Source organism: Mirounga angustirostris, unplaced genomic scaffold (genome assembly GCF_029215605.1).
Source record: "Mirounga angustirostris isolate CCGP_5_RB_7025 unplaced genomic scaffold, mMirAng1.0.hap1 SCAF_9, whole genome shotgun sequence".
NCBI classification, from domain to species: domain Eukaryota; kingdom Metazoa; phylum Chordata; class Mammalia; order Carnivora; family Phocidae; genus Mirounga; species Mirounga angustirostris.
The window spans coordinates 80,668,548-80,694,909 of record NW_026991717.1 but is presented as its reverse complement, the minus strand read 5'-3'; the positions used below and the strand labels follow the sequence as shown (position 1 = coordinate 80,694,909).

The following is a 26,362-nucleotide window of genomic DNA, read 5'->3' as shown; positions in this document are numbered from 1 at the left end:
TAGCCAATGAGTAACGGCACCCAGACAGGCATCCGACCGAGTGCCATGAATCGGTCCTGCATCCAGGATGGGGTTGGCTCTTAGCTCATTCCCTCCTCCCCTTCAAGACCACTGGTATCTGCCCATCCATTTCTTTTTGTGACAGAACAGAAAACATTCGACTTTGGGAGTTTTGCTCCCCCCATCTCCTGAGGGGATCACAGCCAACAGATAAGAAGGCATTTATAAACCAAGCAGCCTAGGACTAGGCCTGGTGAAGTGGCTGTGGTTCTGTCCTGGCCCTGGCTGGCGGGGATGCGGGGGGCGGGCAGGCCCCACTGTGCCAGGCTGGGTTTTGATGCCTAGAACCAGCTCAGACAACCTTCAGAGGTAGAAAAGACAGCAGTCTAATGTGCCTTTGGTGAGAGGACCTAAAAAACTCCCCCATTCACAGGCAAAAGTGTTTGTTGTGAAAGCATCCCAACTTGGCAGCAGGGAGACTCTCACCACCATTTCAGCATTGGCTCTGTGAAATTCAAGAGACTGCAGGGAGGACAACCTCTCTCCCAAGGGAGGTCTCCGACAGGACACTAAAAGAAAGACCCCTCATCAGAGTCCAAATGAAACATTCTCAGAATTTCCCGACATGAATTAAACAAGCCGATTTTATTAGATCAATATGAAGGGATTTGAAACTAATTAACCAGTGTGGAGATCAGATGAGCCAATGACAGCGAGACAATGGAATGAAAACTTGGCTTGTCCGTAAAAGGCCTGCCTGAATTCAGACACTGTAATAACACCGGGTCTCACTCACTGTGGAGGAAATTCCCATTGCTCAGTAAAAGAAAGTAAGGTGGGTGACAAATTCACTGTCACCAGCAATCTTCTTCAGGGAATATCCTCTTCATGACAGTCTGATTGATTTTCCATTCCTGGAAGGAACAGAAGGAAGCAGAAGTGATCAGAAAACATAAATATCTTTTAAGAAAGCCAGGCAGGATGCTGGAAGAACACATGTGTACAAGAGAAATAAACAAGAAAAATAATGCACTTGGGAAAATGAGTTTCCAGCAACAATGGGGTGACTGAGACAATAAAATTGGGATGGGAAACAGCGTGGAGCCTCTTACCACACAGCTTGCCTGGCAACCACATCCTCAAGGCGGAGGCAGGGGAAGCTCACGTGTGGGGGGGCCAGTTTCCTCCTCTCCTGAAACAAACATTTGGGTCAGATGAACTCTAAGGTCCCTTCTGGCCCCAAGATGCTACTATTCGTTACTACAGTAATGCCCCCTTCTCCGTGGTTTTGCTTTCTGAGGTTTCAGTTACCCGTGGTCAGCAGCGATCCGTGGTTGGCTGTGGTCCAGGAGCAGATGATCCTTATTCTGAAGGTCAACAGTATCTTCTTGTAGACTTCCTCCTGTTGCTGAAGGTCAATAGTAGCCTAACGCTATGTCACGAGGCCTACCTCGTTCACCTCACTCATCTCATCGTGTAGGCATTTTACCATCTCACATCATCACAGGAGTGAGTTCGCTACAATAAGATCTTTTGAGAGAGAGAGAGACCATATTCACATAATTTTTATTACAGTATATTGTTATAATTGTTCTGTTTTATGATTACTCTCTTACTGTGCATAATTAATAAATTAAGCTTTATCACAGGTAGGCATGTATAGAAAAAACATAGCATACAGTTTTGATGCTTAGATAGTACTATTCACAGTTTCAGGCATCCACTGGGGGGCCTGGAACGTATCCCCCGTATGGATAAGGGAGGACTACCGCATTCCAGAGCTACCCTGAGAGAGGCCCAGGTCAGCTTTGACAGAGAACTGGTGATAACTGCATTGTGGGAGGACAGAGTGGGGACTTCTAAATCAGGGCTAGACCTGACCTCCACGCACTCTCTTCATTTATCAGAATCTTCTCAGGACCCAGTCAGTTTGTCTCATATTATTTTATACCAGCCTAATGCTAGGCTGTCCATGTGGTGGCTCAAAATGTACGCATCCCTCATGTCTCCTGAAGTGGTGAAAAGCCCTCAGCTTTCGGAGTCAGAAAGAACTGGATTCAAATCCCCACTATATCACCAGCTAGTTGTGTGATTCTAGACTAGTCACTTCCACATAATGGAGTATTAGGCAGCCATTAAGAAGAACGAAGGGCTCTGTAAGGATTTACATGGAGAAATGTCCACAATGTATTATTTAATAGTACACCAAAAGGTGAAAGCAACCCAAGTGTCTATCAATGGATGAATGGACAAACCAAATATATATATATATATATATATATATATATATATATATATATATATGCCCATTGGGATATTATTCAGCCTTTAAAAGGAAGGAAATTCTGACATATCCTATAACATAGATGAACCTTGAAGACAGTATGCTAAGTGAAATAAGCCAGTCACAAAAGGACAAATCCTGTATGATTCCATTTATCTGAGGTGGTCAGATTCATAAAAATGGAAAGTAGAGTTGGTGGCTACTAGAGGTGGGGTGGGGGAGGGGAGAATAGGGAGGCAGTGTTTAATGAGTACAGCTTTTCAGTTCGGGAAGATAAAAAAGAGTTCTGGAGATGGATGGTGGCGATAGTTGCCCAACAATGTGAATGGACTTAATGCTACTCAACGGTACCCTTAAAAGTGGTGAAAATGGTAAAATTCTATGTGATGTATGTTTTCTACAATAAAAAAGGTAAATAGCAGAACAGTAAATATGATATCCAATTTTGGTTACAATTTTTTTCAATCTCTATATTGTCTATGAACAGAGGAAAGTCTGGAAGGATACACACCACACCGGTCACCATGGTTACTTTGGGGGAGTGGGGTTGGAAAGGGGTGCTAACGGATACTATGATTTACAAGTTACATGTGTCTCAAAGCACAAGAGCTTGTGTTCAGTTTTGACAGGGCAATGCCAATCAAGTCTGACTCTCAAAAATCCCTCTGTTTCCAAAGGAAAAGGTATTCATCATAACTGTGGTTACTCCTTCCTGGAATGCAGTCTGTGGCTTTCCATTTTTTACCAAGTACAATCCAAACCCCTTAGCCTGGTATTTCAAGCCCTGCAACCAGCCTCTTACTCTTCCCTTTTAACTGCCTCCATGCGCTCGTATCACAACCATTCCCTGCTCCCTGAGCACAGTTCTTCACCTCTGTGGCTTTGACCAAACCATTCTCTCTCCCCACTGTCCTCCCCCTCGGTCTCTGCCTCCCGATACTTCATCCATTCTTCCAGGACACAGTCTCTGAATCCCTCCGGTGGAAGTGATTTCTCCTTCCTCCCTCAAGGCAATCATGACATCGAGTTCATCTCTGATTTGTCTGTGCATATACATCTTCTCTCCCCTCATGGACCCGACACTCCTTGGGAGAAGGGACTGGGCCTTACACAGCCTGGCACCTACCACAGTGTAATCGTACAAGAGCAACAATGGGGATGGTGGGGAGAGCGCCACACGGTGCCATGCGCACAACCCCGAGTGCAAGTGCCTCCTTAAATGTCACACTCTTGGGGTGCCTGGGTGGCTCAGTCGTTAAGCATCTGCCTTCGGCTCAGGTCACGATCCCAGGATCCTGGGATCGAGACCCGCATCGGGCTCCCTGCTCGGCGGGAAGCCTGCTTCTCCCTCTCCCGCTCCCCCTGCTTGTGTTCCCTCTCTCACTGCGTCTCTCTCTGTCAAATAAATAAATAAAATCTTTAAAAAAAAAAGGAGTACCAGGATAGACAGGCCACTAAATAAGACAGTTTCTTATAAAACTAAACACGTAACTACCATACAACCCAGCAATCACACTCCTTGGCCTTTATCCCAGAGAAATGAAACTTACATTCACACAAAAACTTGAACATGAATGTTTAGAGATCCTTTATTCACAAAAGTCAAAATGAGAAATGATTAGACATCCTTCAATAAGGGAATGGTTAAAACAAATGTGAAATAGTCGTCAGCAATAAAAAAGGAATGATTTACTGATACCTACAACAATGTGGATGAATCTCCAGAGAATTGTGCTGAATGAAAAAAGCCAATCCCAAAAAGTTACATACTGCATGATTCCATTTATATAATATTTTTAAAAAGGACAAAATCATAGAAGTGGAGAACAGATTAATGGTTACCAGCATTTAAGTAGGGCATGGTGGGGCAGGAAGTTGGCAATGAGGGATCCTTGTAGTAATGGAAATGTTCTATATTTTGACCATATTAATGGCTACCCCAGTTGTGATATTATACTAAAGTTACTAATGTTAACATTGAGGGAAACTGGGGCGCCTGGGTGGCTCAGTCATTAAGCGTCTGCCTTCGGCTCGGGTCATGGTCCCAGGGTCCTGAGATGGAGCCCTGCATCAGGCTCCCTGCTCAGCAGGAAGCCTGCTTCTCCCTCTCCCACTCCCCCTGCTTGTGTTTCCTCTCTCGCTGTGTCTCTCTCTATCAAATAAATAAATAAAAAATAAAATCTTTAAATGTCGCACCCTCGGCACCTGCCTCACCTCACTTAGTCCCAGCTGCTACCATTCACTGAGTGCCCGCACGCCAGGCACCGACCTCACCAGATTTCTGTGGTATAGGTGGTATTATCCCCATTTTGGAAATGAAGAAACCGTGGCGTAGAGATTAAGTAACTTGCCTAAGATCGTATCGCAAAAACGGGAATTTGAACTCAGCCCTGACTTTCTAAAACATATGATCCCAATAATTACAATCGACTGCTTCACAGTAGGCTTGCACATGCAGTAGGCGCTCAATACTTGAGTGTTTAATGACTTCAATCGGAGAGAGGGCAGCATGCCGCCGGGAGAGCGCAGGGATGGGTGACACAGTGCTGGGAAAAACTTCGGTAAGCACTAGAAATATCAGCTCATTCCCGCTTGCCGCATTCAAAAGAAAACCCCATCCTGGTTCTACTGCTCTGTTCAACCACAGCTTTCTCTTCGCTCTCTTCCTCAATTTCAACGCCCATTTTCTCTCCAACAGAAGCCTCATCGTCTCCCCCAAAGAGCCAGGCTCTGCTTGTATCTTAGAACCTCTCGGATCCTGTCCTCAGACGCGCAGACTTGATTCGGCCACTCCACCTTTTGTGCTCTCCGGCAGCGCTGCTGGCGCAGAACATGGCAAAGACTGTCAGACCCTGAGAAGAGATTCCAGGGGCTCTAGGAAGGGCAGGAAGGAGGGGCTGCCTGCTGCCGAGGGAAGGGGAGACCCGTGTGCATCAGCCCTTCCTCAGGAGCGCACAGCCCCAGCACGTGGTGTATCGAGACCTGTGCTGCGCGCATGCGGCCCCTGAAAAGGGTGGCTAGTCTGAACGGGGATAGGCTCCAGGTGTAAAACCGGATTCCAAGGCTTAGCAGAAAAAAAAGACTGCAAACTCTCGCATGAATAATTTTTAATGTTGATGACATGTTAAAATGGTAAGATCTTGGATAATTAGATTCAATATACAGATTGTTAAAGTCAATCTCACGGTTTCTTTCCAGTTTTTTTTTTTTTTTTAAGATTTTATTTATTTATTCGACAGACAGAATGAGGGAAAGAGGGAGAGAGAGCATAAGCAGGGGAAGCTGCAGGCAGAGGGAGAGGGAGAACCAGACTCCCCACTGAGCAGGGAGCCTGATTTGGGGCTTGATCCCAGGACCCTGAGATCATGACCTGAGCCGAAGGCAGCCACTTAACTGACTGAGCCACCCCAGTGCCCCTCTTTCTAGTTTTTTTTAATAGGACTAGAAAATAGGAAATTACACATGTGACACATTTCTGGTCAGAGCCCATCCAGATCTGCAGACTCTGTTTCAGACCCACGCCTTATCCAACCACTGGGGGGTCCCAGCTGCCTGGACTCAACTTAATCCCACTTGGACTTTCTGTACAGCCGCATCTATAGTGACCCATACTCTGGAACTTAGAAGCATCCTGGCCTCTGAAGCCAACTACAGAGTTTGAGAATAAGAAATAGCTGGATCTTCGTGCATTCACTCATATTTCCCTCTCCGGCCCATCTCCCTGGCTTCTTTCATTTAGGACACTGGTTCTCAACATGTGGTCCCTGGACCAGCAGCATTGCATCACCTGGGAACTTGAACTTGTTAGAAATGTAATTATCAGGCACCATCCAGAAATTCTGATTCAGAAACCGTGGGGATGGGGCCCAGCAAGCTGATTTTTAGTAAGCACCAAATGTTAATCTGATACATTCTAATGTTTTCCTTTTTTCCCTTTTCAAGTTTTTATTTAAATTCCAGTTAGTTAACATACAGTGTAATATTAATTTCAGGTATAGAATTTAGTGATTCATTGCTTACATATAACACCCAGTGCTCATCCCAACAAATGCTGTCCTTAATGCCCATCAGCCATTTAGCCCACCCCTACCCACCTCCCCTCCAGGCACCCTCAGTTTGCTCTCTATATTTAAGAATCTGTTTTCTGGTTTGTATCTCTCTTTCCCCCCCCTATGTTCCATCTCTTTTGTTTCTTAAATTCCACATGAGTGAAATCATATGGTATTTGTCTTTCTCTGACTTATTTTGCTTAGCATAATATACTCTAGCTCCATCCACATCATCGCAAATGGCAAGATTTCATTCTTTTGATGGCTGAGTAATATTCCACTGTATATATATATACACACCACATCTTCTTTATCCTTTCACCAGTTGATGGACATTTGAGCTCTCTCCATACTTTGGCTATTGTTGATAATGCTGTTATAAACATCGGGGTACACGTGCCCCTTCGAATCAGTATTTTTGTATCCTTTGGGTAAATACCTAGTAGTGCAATTGCTGGATTGTAGGGTAGTTCTAACACGGATGTTTTAAAACCATTGTCTTAGTGCACTGTTTCTCAAACTTTGCTGCGTATTAAGACCACCTGGGGAGCTTTTAATCTGGGCTTTCCCAATGCCCAGATCACACCCCATGGCAAGTAAATCAGAATCTCTGGGGGTGGGACCCAGGCATCAGTTTTTTAAAAACCCCTCCCTTGATTTCAGTGTGCAGCTAGGGTTGAGCACCATCGTCTAAGGGTAAAGGACTTGAGAATTATCAGCCAGAGCTGGGCAGGCTGCAGTATGTAAGCAAGACAACCTTACTGAGGGAGGGGATGGGGAAAGACAGGGCAGTGCATTTTCTAATGGCATGAGAAAGAGGCTGAACTGCGCACGCCCAACCTAGAAGTTCTCTTTCAGTAGGTCAGCCGCTGTAATGAAACAGGGTTTAGTTCTTTAGATTTTCTGAAGTTGAAATGACATGCGGAAAGGGAACAGCTTTTCCCACAGTCCACCCAGAGGAGAGGTCAAGAGAGGCCTGGGTCTAGGTATGTTTAAATAAAGAGATGTCTCAATAGGGTTCCAAAAATTGTGATACATTTTAGAAACTTACATTTATTAAATTAAGGTTTGTAACACATGTAAAATTTAAAATATACACAAGGCAATGTAATCATCCTATTCGCAATGTAATAGCAGGATTTATTTTTAAAATTCATGGGCATGGTACCAAAATTTGGCAGAAGTTTAAAGCCAATGATAATTTCCTTCTTCCAGTCCTATTAGCATATCTTTGGGGATAAAATTTTCAAAAATCCAAATGTGAGGCCTTCGGTGACCGTGAGACCCATGGATGAAAGGCCCTCCTTTGCTGTGCCCCGGGAAAGGTGGGTTGGGGTATGTGGGAAGGAAGTGGGGGCTCTGCAGGTGTGCACACACAATGCCAGCCCCCCACTAACCCCCACCTGCCCGACACACAACCTGTGCTCTATCTGCCGTTCGCCGCCCTCCTGGCCTCTGGTACCTCCCTGTCTGTAGGCAACAGGACTCAGAACAATGACAGTCCCAGGACCCCCGCTATCCACCTTATCAAAGTAATTCCTCCAGTTTGATACACAGTTGTCTGGGGAAGGGAGGAATTGTGGAAACACTTCCTTTGGGCAGAGCATGCAGTATTTTGGGTTTATAAAAGCACATATTCTTGGGTTCCAGAGGCTAGCCTCAGCTCAGGACTCGATGGGACCATTAGGCTTTAGGAAGAAGAGAAAGCAGTTCCAGACTGGACAATTATTGCCTGAGTAGCAGGCACATCAGTGAGGAGCTGCAATTGGTCCCAGGGTATATGTTTTCTCCTCCAAGAGGTGAACTCAGACACGTGGCCACTAAAGTGACCCCCAGCCTCATGCCTCAGAGGTCTCTAAGAAGGCCCATGGCCTGTGGGATCCACAAAGTGCAGGCAGCTTACGTACCACAGGATGAGGAGTAGGGGGGTTGGTGGGTGGGGCAGGGAGGAAACGGCAGCCTTGTTGTCACTGGCTCCCTGTGAACCCACGGCTGCCGCAGTCTTCCTGTTTCCTAGAGATACAAGCCCAGGCCTCATGCAATCTTCTCTCCTGGAGACCAAAGCTTCTCTGGAAGAAGGTCCACACCCAGGCAGAGGAGGGTGAACACTGGGATTCAAAGTCCAAGGCCAGCCCTTACATTTCACAGAGGGATCAGCCACTGTAAACCCACGGCAAAGTCTGATTCCTTGGTCTCATTTGCCCCATTACCTTCCCTCTGGGTCCATAGGTTCCTGAGTTTCTTCAGCCTATGGAAAACACGAGGAGGAGGGGGAAGAAAGGGAGAGGAAGGAGGGAGGGGCAAATAAGCACAAGGCCTGCCCACAGCCCCAGGGCACCAGGGTGGTAAACACTTGGAGGGAAGCCAGCTGTCTGGCACCTCGAATCTTCCACATCTCCCCAGCCAAGACTCAGACTTGTATATTCTGGGCTCTTTCTGCCTCATTTCACCCAGGCTTTAACGTACCCAGACCTCGGTCTGGGTTATTCTGTCCAAAACTTTCCTCTGGCAATCTAGATTGTAATGCAAGATGTACACTCTCAGAATCAGATTTCTGAGGCCTCAATGCAGGACAGTGTGGACTTAGCAGTCTGGCTACATTCCATTTCCGTCAGCCCATCAGATGAATACCAATGAGGTGTTCATCGCCTCCACAGGATTCGGGAGACAACAATGGCCCAGGTAAATCGGAAGGACCCAGCCAGAGCTCAGCTGGTCTAGCTATTTAGGGAGAATAAGGAGAACATAGAGGGTCTGAGAATCAATCCTGAGGTTGTCATATTGCTCCTCCATTGGCCGTACAGCTACTGGTCCTAAAATCCACCCCTCGATTCTGTAGGATGGAAGACCGCTTTCAAGAGACAAATCCCAGAGTCTTGCAACAAGTACCGCAATAATAATAATAATAGCGTTAGTAATGATGGTGGACATGCATCACTTTCTGTGTGCCAGGCATGATTCTAATGATTCACATGGATTTACTTGGCATAGGATCTCTGGGGCAAGGTAAGGACCAGCCTCACCAAGGTGGCCTTAGGCAGCTCCCCGGGGGACAGTCCCTTCTGCGATGCTAGTTCTTTGACACAGACCCATCATGACTCTTCAACCTTAACCTGCGAGTTCAAGTCTTAGCCAGCTGAGGACCCAGGCCGACCCCTCATCCCAGGGAAAAGGGGAGTGAGCCCCCAGCAACTGCACTAACTGAGCTTGCCTTTAGGAGAAACACAGGAAGGAGTGAGTGTGAGCATCTCGAGGAGGCAAATGCTGTCTGATCATTGCTATTGCCCCCCTAGGGAGCGTGGGGGTGAAGGGGTTGTCTCATTTTATGAAAATATGATCTATAAAAAGCCTAAATTAAAATGATTCAGAAAATTATTGTTGTCTCTATAAAGCAACCTGCTCTGGAGTACCTTTCTGTATTTCCCTAAGTATATTTAAAACAGGATTTCAAAATTAGATTTACTGAAACCTCATCAAGCACACATGCAGTGCGTGGCGCACAGCTATATAAGTGCTCCTAAACCCCTGGTTTGCAAGAACCTTATTTTTCGAGGAGTGTGGTGGCCTGTGTGGGGGAGGGGGAGAAGGGAGCACAAACAACATCACACAGCTGCTGACCCTGTGTTGGCCCTGGGCGTTTTGGCATCACCATGTGGTCCTCACAACACACCCTTGGGGGATGTACCATCATCTCCATTTACAGATGAGGAAACTGAGGCTAGGGAGGTCAAATGCCATCCTCCTTAGTGCATAGCCATTAATAGTAGAGCTTTGTTAGAAGCCAGACTCCCCTTACCCCAACGACCAGAACTACAGACAAGGTGCAAAGACTAACAGTCCCATGGCTCCCTAATCACAGATGTGGCTGCAGAATCCCCTCATTTCCCTTCTTTTTGGCCTTCTTTGTCTTCTCCATCCAGTCAGAATGAATTTTAGCTGTGTCCCGAGCGGAGTCTGCTTTCGGCTGCAAAGAGCAACTCAGTCTCTGGGGCCAGCCCAGCTGGTGGGTCTGTGAATTAATGCCACTTCCAGAGCCGTTCTCCAAAAACCACAGCTTGACTAGGAGGACTCAAATGCCTGCGTCTGTCCATAAGGGCATCCCTCGAAGCTGCCAGGTTGACCAAGAGGTGCCCTGGCGGTGGAACCACACAGGTGCACCGACCTCCAGAGGAGCACAACAAGAAGGTCTCAGGAAGCGCCCGCCCCGGCCCCCCTACTCAGAGAAGTTGAGCTCCACGTGGATTCGCATCCTGACGCGCCAACACCCACTGCAGACCTGGCATGTCTAACAAACACAGCGGTCAACCCCAAGACGCTGCAATTGTTACCTCATGTTAAAACGGACCTGAAGCTGCAAGCAATTAGCACTGCATCTGTGAGGCAGGGAAAAACAACCAAGAGAACCCGGGCTTGAAAGGACTATTTTGGTCCAGATGGAAAATTGATACATTGTGTGCATGGTAAAAATCCTTTCAGATAGGTGTTTAAACCTTCAATTTTAAAATTCAGGTTTTAAGTGTTATTCTGGGAAAAGCAGCAGGATTCCTTTAACATCAGGAGATCTATAAGTAAACTAAAAAGCCGTTGGAGTCTTCAGTAAAAGAATCCATGTAATAAATGAACTCAGGCGTTGGTGCAAATTAATCAAACTGCATCAATTACCAACTTTAATTAGTCACGGAATTTCAATACTCGAAGGGATCTTGGAAATCATCTGTTCCAAGAGTAGGAATTAGGGAAAACAAATGGTCAGGTGGAGAAAAACCTTCTGCCTGGAGAAACACACAAGGAAACAAAGAAACGCTGTCACGAGGCAGCGTGCACAGGACTTCGCACATAGCCTGGGTTCAGAGCTCATGTCTGTTCTTGATGGCAGTAAAAACCTGGCTGAGATGTTTGACCTTAGCAAGCATTTATACCTCTGTAAACTAGGTAGGTGCAACACAAGGTTACTCTGAGGCCTAAGGGAGACAATCCACAGAAAAAGCTTAGTATGGTGCCTGGGATGCCATATGGTGCCCGGGACATCAGCCCTCAGTAAATATTAGCTCCATAGAAAAGGCAACTCTACAAACAGAATCTAAGTGTGCCAAACTAACACACTGTGTATCACTGGCCTTTCTCTTATGTGTCTAGAAAAAAAAAACAGTATGTGGTAGACCTAAGTACTCAGACGTCTGGCTATGAGAACAGGACATGGTACCCAAGGTCTTCTCAGAATTTAAAAAAAAAAAAAAAAGATCTTCATAGGAGTGATCCACATCTCTGCTAAGAAAGAAGCCAGGGCGCCTGGGTGGCTCAGTTGGTTAAGCGACTGCCTTCAGCTCAGGTCATGATCCTGGAGTCCCCGGATCGAGTCCCACATCGGGCTCCCTGCTCGGCAGGGAGTCTGCTTCTCCCTCTGACCCTCCCGACCCTCTCCCCTCTCATGTGCTCTCTCTCTCTCAAATAAATAAATAAAATTAAAAAAAAAAAAAAAAAGAAGCCAGACCTGATAAGCAAGACAAGAGGATCATGGAGATGGTGACTCTCCTCTTTTATAAGGGTAAGTGAAAGCTTCTTGCAATGGTTGTTAATGCAAAGCTGTCCCAAAGTTATGTAACTCTGGGCCAGGTATTTACCTGGCCAAAAGAGGTCCACCATGAGCCTCAATGGTGTTCAATTTTAGTCTGGAGATGAACCAGTGTTATAGAGTGACTGACTGAGAAAAGTTAAAGGTTAACCAGTAAAACATAATTCTGTATTTGTGTGTCTTTATGTCTTAACGTAACATTAATTTGGCCTTATAACATTTATTAATTATGCTAGAGAAGGCAGCATAAAATCACAGGAGAATCACAGGCTGTGTGAATATAACAAATCCTGGATCTATCCATTAGTACTGGGAGATCTTGGATAAGAGATATAATCTCTTAACCCTCAGTGTTCCCATATGTAAAATGGGGATAACCACGCCCGCCTCATGTGTTGCCGTGAAGGGCCGGCACAGCGTCTGCCGCATAGTTGTACCTAATAAGTATTTGTTATGTTCATCAGCAGCTCTATTTTTTAATGGAAAAGAGGGCTATCCTTGCCTTACTCAGTTTTCCACACTGATAGGAATTCTAGCCACTTCAGGCCAAAGCCAAGGAATAGACAGCACTCTGTTCAGCAACAATGCACCTGAATTACAGACATGGTGTTTGTGAGGGTATTCGCCCTGGAGTATATAACTTCCCAAACCTGAACCTACAGGGTCAGAAAAGACAGCTGGACTTGAAGCAAGAGACAAGAGTCTTCATCCCATTTCTGCTACTAACTAGCTTTCTGTGTTTTGTTTGTTTGGTTCGGTTTTGACCTTAGGTGAGTCACTTAATACTTAACCTGTGTCTCCGGTTCCAAATTTATAAAATATGAGGGATTGTTTTTAGACTAGACAATATCCAAAGTCCCTTAGAGCTTTAGAAATGCCATGTCTCTATAGCTGGTTCATGCTGTTTATTAAAATGTGTGACTACACTCTACTCCAAAAGCCACAGGGCCCTCCTCCATGTCCTCCACCATGTTTCAACTCATGATCTGTTCCTTCAGTTAGTGGCTCCATGTAAACAGCAGCTGCACAAACAGAATCGAAGTGAACCAGGTGTCACTGCCATACTTCTGCTCATTCTGGAGATCAGCAAAAGCCAGGTGAGCTGGGAGGAAATGGATCGGCCATGAAGACAGGATTTGACTGTGAAAACGAGTTTTCTGATGAGTTAAAACAGGAAGAATGCTCTGAAGACTATTTTATACCTAAATAATGCCACATGGATTAAAAAAATAACAAAACATGCAACCTCCCCTACCTCTGCAGGTTTTCATTTCCTGGGGCTGATAATATATTTCACTTGATTCCAAACTGATCCCTCACCCTGGAAAAAATTTTGATCAGAATTCAAAATAAAATGAGGGCATGTACCAATCAGACCAACGGGGACAAGCACTTCAGTTTTATAGACTGTTCACATCTCACAAAACTAAGTAGTTGATTTATCATTGTAATTTTCCCAACACTTAGCAGCGTCTTGTACCTGGCAGCTCTTTGAAGGCAGAGATGATATTTCCATCTCTAGCACGGTGCCCTAGTGTATTTACAGATGCTGGTTTTAGTTTGCTAGGACTACCTGAACCAAGGGCCACAGAAATGTATTTGCTCACCATTGGGAGGCTAGAAGTCTAAGATCAAGGTGTCAGTGGGGTTGGTTTGTTCTGAGGCCTCTCTCCTTGGCTTGTAGAGGACGATCTCCCTCCCCTGTCTTCACAGGTCTTTCCTCTGTATGTCTCGGTCCAAACCTCCTCTTCTTTAAGGACTCTGGTCATATTCTCTTATGGCCCACCTACTAACCTCATGTTAACTTTTTCAAGACCCTATCTCCAAATAACATTCACATTCTGAGGTACTGGAGTTTAGAACTTCAACATACATATAAATTTGTGTGTGGGGTTACATAGTTCAGCTCATACAGCACTCAATAGTGTTGGGTGAGTAAATGGTGGAAGGATAGGTCAATGAACAGATGGACTGGATGAATAAACAACCCACTGGTCAACAAATACTTGGCAAATTGAGCGAACTCACATAGTCACTTGTGAAGATTGGCTTTTGCTGTAACATCATCCCAAAGTTTCTTACGTTATGTATTTTAATCCAGCCTTACAAGACGTTTTTAAAAATTACTGATCACCAAATTCTATCAAGCTGACAAAAAATAGCTATACCCAGACTTATCAATGCCATTTCCCCTGTCCTGATCATTCTCACTTGTAATGACTTCCTGGACCCAAGAGAATATCAGTATTTGCCTACAATAAATAACTATTGCATCTCCCATAAATGCCTACCTACTAAGAAACTTCACATTAGGGGAGCAGAAAGAACTAAGAAAATGGTTTTAGTCAGATCTAGTTCATGGTTCGTGCCTGGTTTTGTTTGCTTTAAACTGAACCTGGCTTGTACTTAGTTCCTAGGTTGTCTTAGCACTCGGATTCCATTCAGTGAACTAAAGAAAGGCCCCTATACAATTGTAGGGAAGACAGAAAATGCCCACCAGGGACCTCAGTGAATCTCTCCTCTGATTTCTTTGGTCACTTTGAGCGTCTATCACGTCTCTGGTGGTATAGAAATTCACAAGCCCACCCTCTCCTGCCAATGTTCCTTCTCTAGCTTTCCATCTGGCTATAGAATGAACTTGAGCATATGTAAACCCAGCAAGGTGGTTGTAGGTGTGTGTCTGGATGGAGTCAGCAAGGTCATTGTGCTCCTTGCCTTGCCCCATGCTGTCCTGAGTCATGCTGCTGGCTGCCAGCCTGCATCACAGCAGGAAGCACGGCCAGGGAGCACACCCAGCCTTAATGAATGAGCTGTCTGTAGCACAGCTAGTGTGATATCGGGGCACAGGTGTTACGGGACCAGGTAGCCTTCATTCATTCATTCCTTGCTCATCTATTCCCAACTGGAAATCTTGTTCAGCAGATCAGCCATAACAGAAGCCTCCCTTGAAGCAAGTGTGTTGATTTTAAAAGGTTCCATTACAGATTTATACCATTTCTGTGCTTAAAAATAGTAACACAGAGATAAAGGGACAGTGTGGGCTCTAGCTGTAAAATATGTGAATTCAGTATTAAAATTTAAAGACAAATTTATCGTGGTCCTTTGTCAATGACAGTGATGAATTAACCGGGCTATGACCCTTGAGCAGACTGGCTAGTCTCAATTTAGGATAAATCCATGCAATTGTCCCTCTGTTGCCTTCCCCTGAGGCTTCCTGAGATGAGGTAGTATTCATGAGTATTTCCATACATGGCACGAGGCCTGATGCCATTTATTTTGATTACACATATAGAATGGGCCCTGCTGTCCTAGGTTCTCTCAATCTGCAGAGTTCTTTACCCATTCCCACATACTTAGATGTTTGTGTTGGGAATTAATCAAATACCTTCATGTGCTATAAAACTTCTTGTCAGGAATTTAAACCAAGTGATTTCTGACCTCTCTCCATCTGCCTCGCTTTTTAAAATGTGTTTTAACTGACCTGTTTTCGACATGCTTTATTATAAACCACTTTATATTCTTTTTGAGAGTAGGTGGCATATAAATCGTAGTTGAAGAAAAACCTTCAAAACAGCATAATATTCCCAGAGTGTGAAGAGCTCAGTGGGGAAGCAGCAAGATGGAGGGCCGGTTCCCCTCAGGCCCACCCAGCTAGGCGCACCTGTCACTCCACCATCAGGTCCTGTTCTCTGCAGGCCACGGAATGATGGAAGGACCATTCAAAGGTCTGTTCAGAGCCCTACTCTGCCAGAAGCAGAGCATCTAATTCATTCAAGCCTTGCTCTGATGACAATCTCACCTGACAGAAGGACAAGGACCTATTTTTGGCCAATGCGGGAGAACTACATGGATGATAGCGTGGAGGTGACTGGCACTTGGGAGAGAAAAGGAATCTTGTCATCATATGATTTGTAAGAGCCAAAGAAGGGAATATGAGCATTTTGTTTTCCTGAAACTATAAGCAAGCACAACTCCACAGGTCCAGAGAGAAGGAGGGGTGAGTCAGCGGACTTAAACTCAGAGGGCAGCCTATTGTGGAGGTTAAAGTGCACGCTCAGAAATCCGGACAGACCTGAGTCAGGCTCCTGACTCTGCCCTCACAGCTATGCAGACATCACTTCCCTGTGTCTCAGGTTCCCCAGTAGGATCATGAGTCATAGGACCTGCCTTCAATGTTGACTGTGAGAATTCAACAAAGTAACGTATATAAAAGCCGCTAGCACAATGCCCAAATCAAATAAACACCTGCTGTTGTTGTTGTTGTTACCACCAGATTGCAGGCCTCCTATGTGTAAGGCGCTACGCTAGATGTTCTTTGGTCCCATGGTCAGAGACTCTGGGGCCAGAAATTGACTCCAAAAATATTAGAGGCTCCACGTAGTATAATTCTGACTATCTACTCATACATAATTCCAGAAAGGAAGAAGAGAGGAAATGATCCAAAGAAATCACTGTGTCTCCAATTAGTTTATATTTTATAAGGATACTTACAAAGGCAGGAAGGAGGAATTTGCAACCAAGAGCAGATACAAAGGAATGGCATGAAATGAATAAAGTCAGGGCGGTAGGAGGCTGGGGCCTGGGACTAATGCATACACAGAACAACAACAAGAACCACTGGGGGTGTCCTCAGAACAAGGAAAAAAACAAGAGAAGGGTTGGCCTACTGCTTGGGACAGATGACGCAGTTAACTTAGAGGTGATAGAGTGCAACGGAATTACTCAACTCCTAGTTTGTTCCCATCTTCTCTATCAAGAAGAACAATCTGCAAGCCAGAAAGGAGAGCAAAAACATGGCCAAGAGGAAATTAAAGTCTGAGATACGAGGAGATAGGAAGAGAGCTCCTGGTCACTGCCGTTAAGTCTCCAGGCTCCGGTGAATTACATCTCAGAGCCATCCATTCATGCACCCAAATACTCACTGCAACAGGGACAGCAAAGTAAATAGCCCTAGTACCCTAAAAGAACATGAATTCTTGATTATGGTATCTGAAAAAAATGGCAATGAGATAATATATGAGAGTTTATGAGGCATGGTAGAACTTCCAGAAACTTGCAGAGAGACAAATGTCTCCATTTTAGTAACAGACACTTTCAGCAAAATTTTAGTAGAGATTAGACACCTCGTGTTGACCCAAGAAGGTGAATACTGGTCACACCAACCTCATCTCTCTCATGGGGTTCCCCGGACACTAACAGTGTGCCACAGGTGTTGTAGAGTTAGGAAATGATAACTACAAGGCCGCGCAATTTCTTCGTGAACCAGGTAGGGAGAAAGGCTCCATGATAGTACAGTTAGGAGAACTCAGAATGGCTCAGCTATAATCCCCAAAGAGGCCTGGAGAACAGGCTTGAATAAATCTGGAGACGAATTTTAGTGGCACTTGACACAGTCTTCAGTGCCTCTCTGTTCAGCTGGCGATCTTGACTTTCAGGACAAGGAAGTTTACTGACATCTGCTGGGAGAAAGACCAGGAGGCAGCCAGTGGGTGGAGGAGGGGTTGAGAGCCCAGCTGTGGAAGCAGGGAGGCTGTGTTTGGATCCCAGCTCCGCTCCTTACTGGTTGTGTGATGTTAAGGAAGGTACGTATACTCCCTGACTCAATTTTCCCATCTAGAAAATGGGGATAATAATTGTACCTACCTCACTTAGATGAGGTAGATTAAACTGGCATGTATAAAAGGACTTAGAAGAGTACCTGATTATAGGAGTTACCTGGCAGACTGCAATGGTGGGACCCTGCAAGATGAAAGCTGGAAAGATAAAATACTGATGATAAATTACAGAAGAATGATGAAGGCAAAGGAGAAAATGAGTCAGGGTAAGGGAGAGGAGATGGTGGAAGCAGAGGCACTCTGGGAAGGTGGTCTCTGAGGGATGGTATCTGACAAGGGACTGAAGTGAGGGGTTGAGCCACGGAGTGCTGGGAAGAGCAAAGGCCCTAAAGCAGGAAAAGGCTGGGGCCGGAAGCTAGTACGTGAGGCGGGAGCCTGGTGGGCGTGCTGCAGAGAAGGAAAATGAGGTTAGAAAGGCCTCATCATACGCAGCCCTGCCAGCCAGGAGAAGCATGGGGGTTCACCTCATATGACATGGGCAGCCATCGAAGGATTGTGAGCAGGAGAGAGTTATGATTTTAAATGGTCACTTTGGCTACTTTTTGAAGAATATGCTGAAGAGGGGTAAGAATGGAATTAGGGAAATCAATTTGGGGGGACAGTAGTCAAATAGTTTTGTGGCATTTCTTAAAAAGATTTTATTCATTTATTTTGCGAGAGAGAGAGAGTAGGAGCGGGAGGAGGGGTAGAGGGAGAGAGAGAGAGAGACTCTCCAGCAGACTCCATGCTGAGCATGGAGCCCCACGTGGGGTTCAATCTCTTGACCCTGAGATCATGACCTGAGCCGAAATCAAGAGTCGGACGCTCAACCGACTAAGCCACACATGCAGTCCAGTTTTGTGGTATTTTAAGAAAGAGATGATGGTGTCTTAGGCTGGGAGAAAATGGTAAAAGGTGGCAGACTCAGAATATATTTTGAACAGTGTGATCCTGATTTTATAAAAAAGAAATACACCCACACGTATACTGGAAAGATACATATGCAGATATTAATAGTGATTATCTCTAGATCACGTTATTCGCGGTGACTTTAATTCCCTTCTTTGTGATTTCTTCTGCATTTTTCAAAGCTTCCCCAACAGACACGTGGTGTTTAAGAAATCGGGGGAGGGGGGGAAGAACATTTTTGGAAAAGAAATCAATTATCCAAGGACAAGCCAAGTGAGGTGAGGATCAGTACAAGCCTAAGACATGTCGAGGATTTGACTAGCAGCAATTTCAATACCTATTGACAGCGTAAATGACTGCAGGTAATAGGACTTAATTTTCATAGGTACCCCCCTCCCTGTGGAAGGTGACTGTCCTTTTCCACGCCGCTTCATTCCAGCCCACCTGGTTTATCATGTGCAGCCCCGAGTACCACAGTCTAGGATCTAAATGAATTAGAGGAGAATACTCTGGATAGGGAGGGGACTTCAAACCATACACTGTAACAAGAGGAGTAGTTACCACCCACTGAGCACCCACTCTGTGTCAGGCACTTTCAAAATGTGAAAGAGTTAAACTAGGAGATGATTTGAATGGAAGGAAAAGGGGGACAAATGAACATATTTTTGAGCCCTAGTGGAGCTACTGCATTAAGCACTTTATCATACTTCATCGCATCTAATCCTTACCATGATCTTCTGAGATAAGTATTATCCCTGATTTAGAGAGCTGAATTGAATTCATGAAAGAATTAAACCCATGAAACTGAATTAGGGAAACAGCACTGCATCACTGGGCTCTGGACCCAGACAGCTAGAGTTCAAGTCCTGACAGCTATACATGCCCTTGGCCATGCTGCTAAGCCTTCCTAAGCTTCAGTTCCCTCAGCTACAAAAGGAGGCTAATCTCTTGGGGTTGCTTGAAGATTAAATTAGTTAATACATTAGAGCACGTAGCACAGTGCCTGGCATATAGTAAGCTCAATAAGCATCAGCTATTACTGTTGAGAAAACATACCTAAGGTCACCCTGTAATTTGGGGAACCAGTAGAGAAGAAAAGAATCTGAGAGGCCTGGGTAATTGCTTTCTAGTGGTGATGGTCTGTCATAGGGAAGAAGAGGGGCTTATACTGACTTCAGGAAGTAGAACCAGATTCAGGGAATGTAAGTGTAACAGGGCGTTGGGTAGAATGCAACCTGAAATTAGTTAGCTACGCAATGCCAGTGACTTTTCTGCCAAGCAGATACCTATCTCTCTCCTTCAGGGAAAAGTCATTAAGTGGTTCTTATGATGCTATAAGAGGCCATGCCCCACAGGTCTAGAGAGAGAACCTAGTAAAGCTTCTTATAGCTTGACAAAGGCTGCATGTCTAATACCCTTTGTTTTTTGGTTTTTTTTTTAAGATTTTATTTGACAGAGAGAGACACAGCGAAAGAAGGAACACAAGCAGAGGGAGTGGGGGAGGGAGAAGCAGGCTTCCCGCTGAGCAGGGAGCCCGATACAGGGCTCGATCCCAGGACCCTGGAATCACGACCTGAGCCGAAGGCAGACGCTTAACGACTGAGCCACCCAGGCGCCCCTCTAATACCCTTTGTTATGCAGAGCTGGTCTCTGATGAGAGGTGGGAAAGCACATGGAGTTCAAGAGTCTCCCTGATGGGTTACGACCGACCCCATAAGAAGCATTCTGGGAGAAAGGGACCCCAAACTCACCATGAGGAAAGGGGCAGGTCTTGGTTACCAGCAGAGAGGCAGGGTAATCCTTGTGGGAGTTGGAGGAGGCTGGTTCGAACACAGGCCATGGCTGAGACTGGAAACCTTCTCGATGTGGGTGTGATTGGAGTACCATGACTGAGCACTATAAACTAAGAGAGCTGTCATCTTGGAGCCCAAGCACATGCACTATGTGGAGGCTCTAGGGCAACAAGGGAATCCCTGCAGCAGTGGGGGAAAATACTCTCTGGAGCCAGTTTACAACAACACTGCAGATCACTCACACCCAAGACTGACCCTTTGGAATGAATTAAGACCAGGGTGTTCTTGGTGTTCTTGGATGTTCAGAAGAGGTGGGAGGTGGTTGGGGCCTTAAGAAAGAAGTTTTGGAATCCCTACTAATGTGAGCAGGAAGGTGTTCTGGCAACTGACTGGGGGGAAAAGGATATTCCTATTCTTTGTAGCGCCCCCTCCCCCAAACTGGTGAAGTATGTTAAATCAGTCATATCCAAGTCGTAAATAAGATTTGATTAAACTCAACATTTAGGACTTTCTAAAAATCAGGATCAATAATAACAGCTCCTATTGATTTGACGCTCATTATATGCCAAACTCTTTACATGTTTTAACTCATTAATCCTCACAAAACCCTCTGAGATGGAGATGATTTTCACCACCATTTTACAGGAAACTGAGGCTGGGAGAAGCTAAAATACCTTGTTCAAGGTCACTCGGTAGACACTGATGGAACAAGAATTAGCTGATGGGGTGCCTGATTGCAGAGCCGATCCTTTTCACCAATGCTTCAATCTACCCCCTGTAAAGATGGAAAGGGAGATGCAAGGCCATGTGGCTATGCCGTTGATGGGATGAGAATAGATGAGTGGGCTACAACAGCCATAAAGTCTTTCCTATGCTGCCACACCGAGATTTTATGCTTCCTTGCAACCTTAAGAATCTGTGGGCTTCATTTATCTCTACAGAATTGCTATAAAAATGAGTTGTTTGTTACAAATGGAAAATAAGCACAGGAACTATGGCTAAGGAATATAAAGATAAACCACATATCGAGACACATTCTAAGTCTGTAGGTCAAATTTCATGACAACGACCTTCAGAGGAGTAGTATTTGTCCATTCAGCAAATATCTATTCCACGTCTTCTGTGCGCTGGGTATATCTCAGGGAGCTGAACAGACGAAGATCCCTACCTTCGTGGATTTTACAGTCTTGTGAGGGGAGGGAAAATAAACAGCAAACCTAATAGCTGAGTAAATTAGATGGTATATTAGAAGGCTTTAAGTACTCGATCACAGTTGCAGCTTTAAATTAGGCTGGCAGGGGAGACCTCTTTGAGAAGGTGACACTGAAGTGAAGGCTAAAAGGAAGAGAGTCAGTCATGTCGGTATCTGAAGGGAAAACACTGGAGGCAGAGGATACACCCAATGCAGAGGCTGGGACAAGAGCCTACCTGAGTGGAGGAGATGCAAGGCGGCCGGTGTGACTGGGGCAGGGTTAGGCGAGGAGTAGGAGGTTAAGGTCCAAACAGTGAGGGAAGGGTGGCAGGTCTGCCAAGCTTTTATAGCAAGTAAGATGAGGAACTGTCATGGGGTTTCAAGTAGAGGAGTGACAGGATCTAACTTGCACTGAATATATTAAAATGCACTGTATTTTATACTGTTTTGACTTGAACATATTCTTTATCATGGAGCTCGATGCTCGGGAGGAGGCATCAGCGTGAGGTATAGAGAACCCCACTGATCTTGTGACTGGACTGGAAGGGGAGGGAGTCGGTGCATTTGAGTAAAAATACTTTTGTCATTTAGTTCAAAGAGCCGCTGGGAGGAATAACTAATAACAATAGTTGTAAAGGTCACTGCAAATAGGAAGGGCTATCAAATGCTAACTACTACTTAAAAATAAAAAGCCTTGGTCCTGGAGTCAAGACCTGGTCCTGGAGTCAAGACCTCTAGCAGCCACGGCCAGCGCAGCCCTTAAAGGACTTCTCCCTTAAACTGTGCCATCTGACAGCCGGGTCTCCCATGTACAGCTCTGATGGAAGGAATGGAGCCGTTTACTCTGTGTACTCAGCAACAGAACACAGGGGTGGATGAACATTTGTTGCAAAAAGAAAATTCTTAAGCAGTGCTTACAAGGCTCCCTGAAAAGCCTCGAGTGTTTAAATGAGTGACATGGGGATAGATGTAAAAAGCTCTTGCAGTGAGTTGTTTACACCAATCCACCGGGTCATGGAAATTTTGCTCGAGATCTGTTTGTGTGGGAACCGCACCGGAATACTAGCTTGCTGGAGCCAGCTTTGAAACCGACACAATGAATAGCTATTGTTCTGACACCGTATCCGGCGGCTCGTGTCTACACACACTGAAGACGACCTTCCTCTTCAGAAATAACTTCCAGCCATTATATGGCTTTTTACATTGTTACCGGTGTACCCGATGTTCTAGATGACCGGGGAAGAGGGAAATTGCATAAGGACATTTCAGATTCTCTCCTAAAAGGATTCCCCAACTTCTCTATTTTGTTCAGTCAGGTCACCCAGTTTACTGCATTCCCAGCGTGATGAGAAATGGTGGAAGACACACAAAGTAAGGGGTGGAGAAGGGAAGTAAATTATTAAACACCTAGGAAGGACCAGGCTCTGTGTTAGGAGATCATTTTATTTCACCATCACAACCCCGTGAAAATAAATACTACCCCCTTTTTTGCAGATGAGGCAACTAAGGCTTAGAGAGATTAAGTAACTTACTTAAATTATTTAACAAGCCTTAGAGCTGGGGTTTGAACCTAATTCTACTGACTACAAATCCTCATGTTCGCCGGCCGCATGGATTTGCCCTCAAGAAGACTGTCATCTAGTGGGCGAGGCAAGACTTAAACACGGAAACCAATAGGAGACAAATACCAGCCGTGCATAATCAGATGCTTAATTCACATGATCGAGCCTCCTGAATTCAGTTCTATACATATGTACAGATACCCACAAAGAGCAAGGCCCTAAGCAAAATACAGGCAGGGACAGTAAAGGAAGCATGATTTTTCTATCAATGACATCTACGCCTCAGATAATCTGAGAGTCTCTGAGAATTCTGAGAATTATCCGAGAATCTCAGATTATCAGAGAAGATAAGCATGAGGTGGTAGGACCAAGGGAGCATTGCCCACCTTTTGATGTGCCTGGGCCCACTCATGTCTTTTCCCTAAAGTTCCAGAGTCTGCAGGATAACAGACTTGGGGTGGGAGGTGTGGGAGGAAAAGCAGTAGGTCCCAAGACACTGAAGACAATGTGAATTAGGGGTCACAGAGAGAGCTAATAGCACCCATGGATCATTATGACCATAAGCCTAAAAGGTGAATGATTACCTGCTAATGTTTCAGGAAATGTTTAGCTTCTAGGATGTCTGCCCAGTTTCTTCCCATCCACTGGTATCCATGGTCCTGTGGGAACAGCAGTTGTGCTTGTTATTAAGCTATAATAAACAGCTCCAAACTCGCCCCTCTTTGCTCCGCCTGGCAGTTGGGGGCCAGGGCTCTGTGCTGCTCTTAGGCTGTGCCAGGGAGGCGTGCTGAATGGAGCCCGCAAGGCCGCAGAGGGAAGAAGGGGCCTGCTCTCTGCTGAGTGCTTGCTGTTTGCTTCCTATTTATCAGCAGCTCCCCAGTCTCAGGGCTTCACCTGGGGAGGCCCATCATTCTGGTAGCAGCAGGTGATTCTAGTTGGCAGGTTTTCCAATACTCACAGAACCAGCCTCGTGATACGTGACCACCCCCCCCCCCCAAATCTTCTACATTTTAAAAATGCTGACCTCTTCCGCTGCTCCTCTAGCCTAGGGGCTGGCGGCTGCTTCCCTCAGTTACCACCATCATGACACCTTAATGTACCCTCTGGCTTTTCTTCAACGCCTAGTTAAGAGTTCTGGGTATTACATTCTCCCTATTAAACTAACCGATCCGATTTCTGACTCCTGACAGGACTCTGACTGATATACAATTATTTTCACTGTTAACTGAAATTAAAGCATATTAGAAAGCTATTTCATATATGCCACAGTCCAATACACATTTAGTTCATCCCTCGTACCCACATGAGGCTGCTAATCTGACCATGTCCCTGCCCGGTTGGAGGTCACGCAATAGCTCCCCACTGCTCACTGCATAAAATCCAAGCTCCTAGCACCAGGCCCTCCACAAGTCTCTACTCCCCCTCCAGACACATCCCTACCATGCCTGTTCAAACCCACCATGCTGTTTTTCACATCCCATACCTTTGCCTAGGTTTTCCTCTGCTTAGAATTTGTCCTTTAAAGTGCAGCTCAGATGTCACCTCTTCCCTGTTTCTACCTCTCCCTCTAGCTGCTGAAGAGTCCCTTCTGAAATACAAATCAAAACCTCAATGAGATATCACCTCACATGGATCAGAATGTCTAAAATTAACAAGTCAGGAAATGACAGATGTTGGTGAGGATGCAGAGAAAGGTGAACCCTCTTACACTGTTGGTGGGAATGCAAGCTGGTGCAGCCACTCTGGAAAACAGTATGGAGGTTCCTCAAAAAGTTAAAAATAGAACTACCCTAGGACCCAGCAATTGCACTACTAGGTATTTATCCAAAGGATACAAAAATGCTGATTCAAAGGGGCACCTGCACCCCAATGTTTATAGCAGCAATGTCCACAATAGCCAAACTATGGAAAGAGCCCAGATGTCCATCGGCAGATGAATGGATAAAGAAGGTGTGGTACATATGCACAATGGAATATTACTCAGCCATCAAAAATAATGAAACCTTGGGGCGCTTGGGTGGCTCAGTTGGTTAAGTGTCTGCCTTTGGCTCAGGTCATGATCCCGGGTTCCTGGGATGGAGTCCCTCATTGGGCTCCCTCCCTGCTCAGCGGGGAGTCTGCTTCTCCCTCTCTTCTCCCCCTGCTTTGTGCTCACTCTCTCTCTCTGTCAAATAAATAAATACAATTAAAAAAAATAGTAATAATGAAATCTTGCCATTTGCAATGATGTGGACAGAACTAGAGGGTATTGTGCTAAGCAAAATAAGTTGGTCAGAGAAAGACAAATACCGTATGATTTTACTCATATGTGGAATTTAAGAAACAAAACAGATGAACATAGGGGAAGGGAAGGAAAAATAAAATAAGATAAAAACAGAGAGGGAGGCAAACCGTAAGAGACTCTTAACTATAGGGAACAAACTGAGGGTTGCTGGAGGGGAGGTGGGTGGGGGATGGGCATTAAGGAGGGCACATGATGTAATGAGCACTGGGTGTTATATACAACTGATGGATCACTAAATTCTACCCCTGAAATTAATAATACACTATATGTTAACTAAATTGAATTTAAATTAAAAAATTAAATTAAAATAAATAAATAAAAAATACTCCCTACTGTGCTTCTTAGTCTTAATGTACTCTTCTATTAGGCCATGAGCTTCTGAAGGCCAAGGAAGACATCATTTTCTATCATTATGTCAGTACCTGGAACAGTACTGGGCACTCAGTAGACCCTTAACAAATATTTGAACTTGAAATTCCCTGTTATGTTTTCATTATCCAAGTTTCTTGCTACCTACTTGAGGCATATAATTACAAAAACAAAACAAAACAAAAAAACACCAAACCCTCAATACTCAAAGAACTTTAAAATTCATTCCTTTCTCTTCTGTTTGGATGGAATCCTCATCCAGATACAAAGCTGTTTGTATATTTTTGTATTAGATAATATCCGTAAAGAGGTAACAACATTATAATTTCCTTAGTTCAGTGCCAAGGAAGGCTGACATCATCTTGAGCTCAAGAGCTGCAGTTAACAAAGGAGTAAAAATGGCCATTCAGGACTTTGGCTAAAAGGAAAGTGGTTCCTCTGACCAGGGCAAGCCAGCACTGTGCTAAGTAATGCTCACAAAAGTCTACTAAAGTCAAATACGTGCAAGAGGTTAAGCGATTTGCCTAACTGAAATCCAGGACTCAGCTCTCCCATGATACCAAACATGGGATGAAGATTGTTACTGCTGGGACGAACTGCTCCAGGCATCCCAGGGTGGCCAGGGGTCCCTCATGGATTTGGCGGTGGAAACACTTCCAAGTTGACCATATCATCAGGGCACAGGATTTTTGCTGTCCCACACCTTGGAAACCATTTCCATCACTGTTGGATAACTATGCATGTACTTTACCAC

At 45.1% G+C, this 26,362-nt stretch overlaps 1 protein-coding gene across 4 annotated transcripts in view; it reads right to left on the bottom strand.

Annotated features, from left to right (window-relative positions):
* Positions 1-626: 626 nt before the first annotated feature.
* The window catches only part of NUBPL (NUBP iron-sulfur cluster assembly factor, mitochondrial), a 283,831-nt gene continuing 258,095 nt past the window's right edge, over positions 627-26,362 (bottom strand). For 2 of the 4 annotated variants that reach the window (XM_064570928.1, XM_064570932.1), the window contains exons 15-20: positions 24,439-24,543; positions 23,540-23,614; positions 20,876-20,976; positions 1,312-8,581; positions 1,113-1,192; positions 627-914 (exon numbers count right to left, since the gene is read on the bottom strand). The gene's annotated coding sequence lies outside the window, so the exon portion shown is untranslated. The remainder of the gene's footprint in view (positions 915-1,112; positions 1,193-1,311; positions 8,582-20,875; positions 20,977-23,539; positions 23,615-24,438; positions 24,544-26,362) is intronic. The other 2 variants (XM_064570929.1, XM_064570930.1) reach the window with 2 other exon arrangements.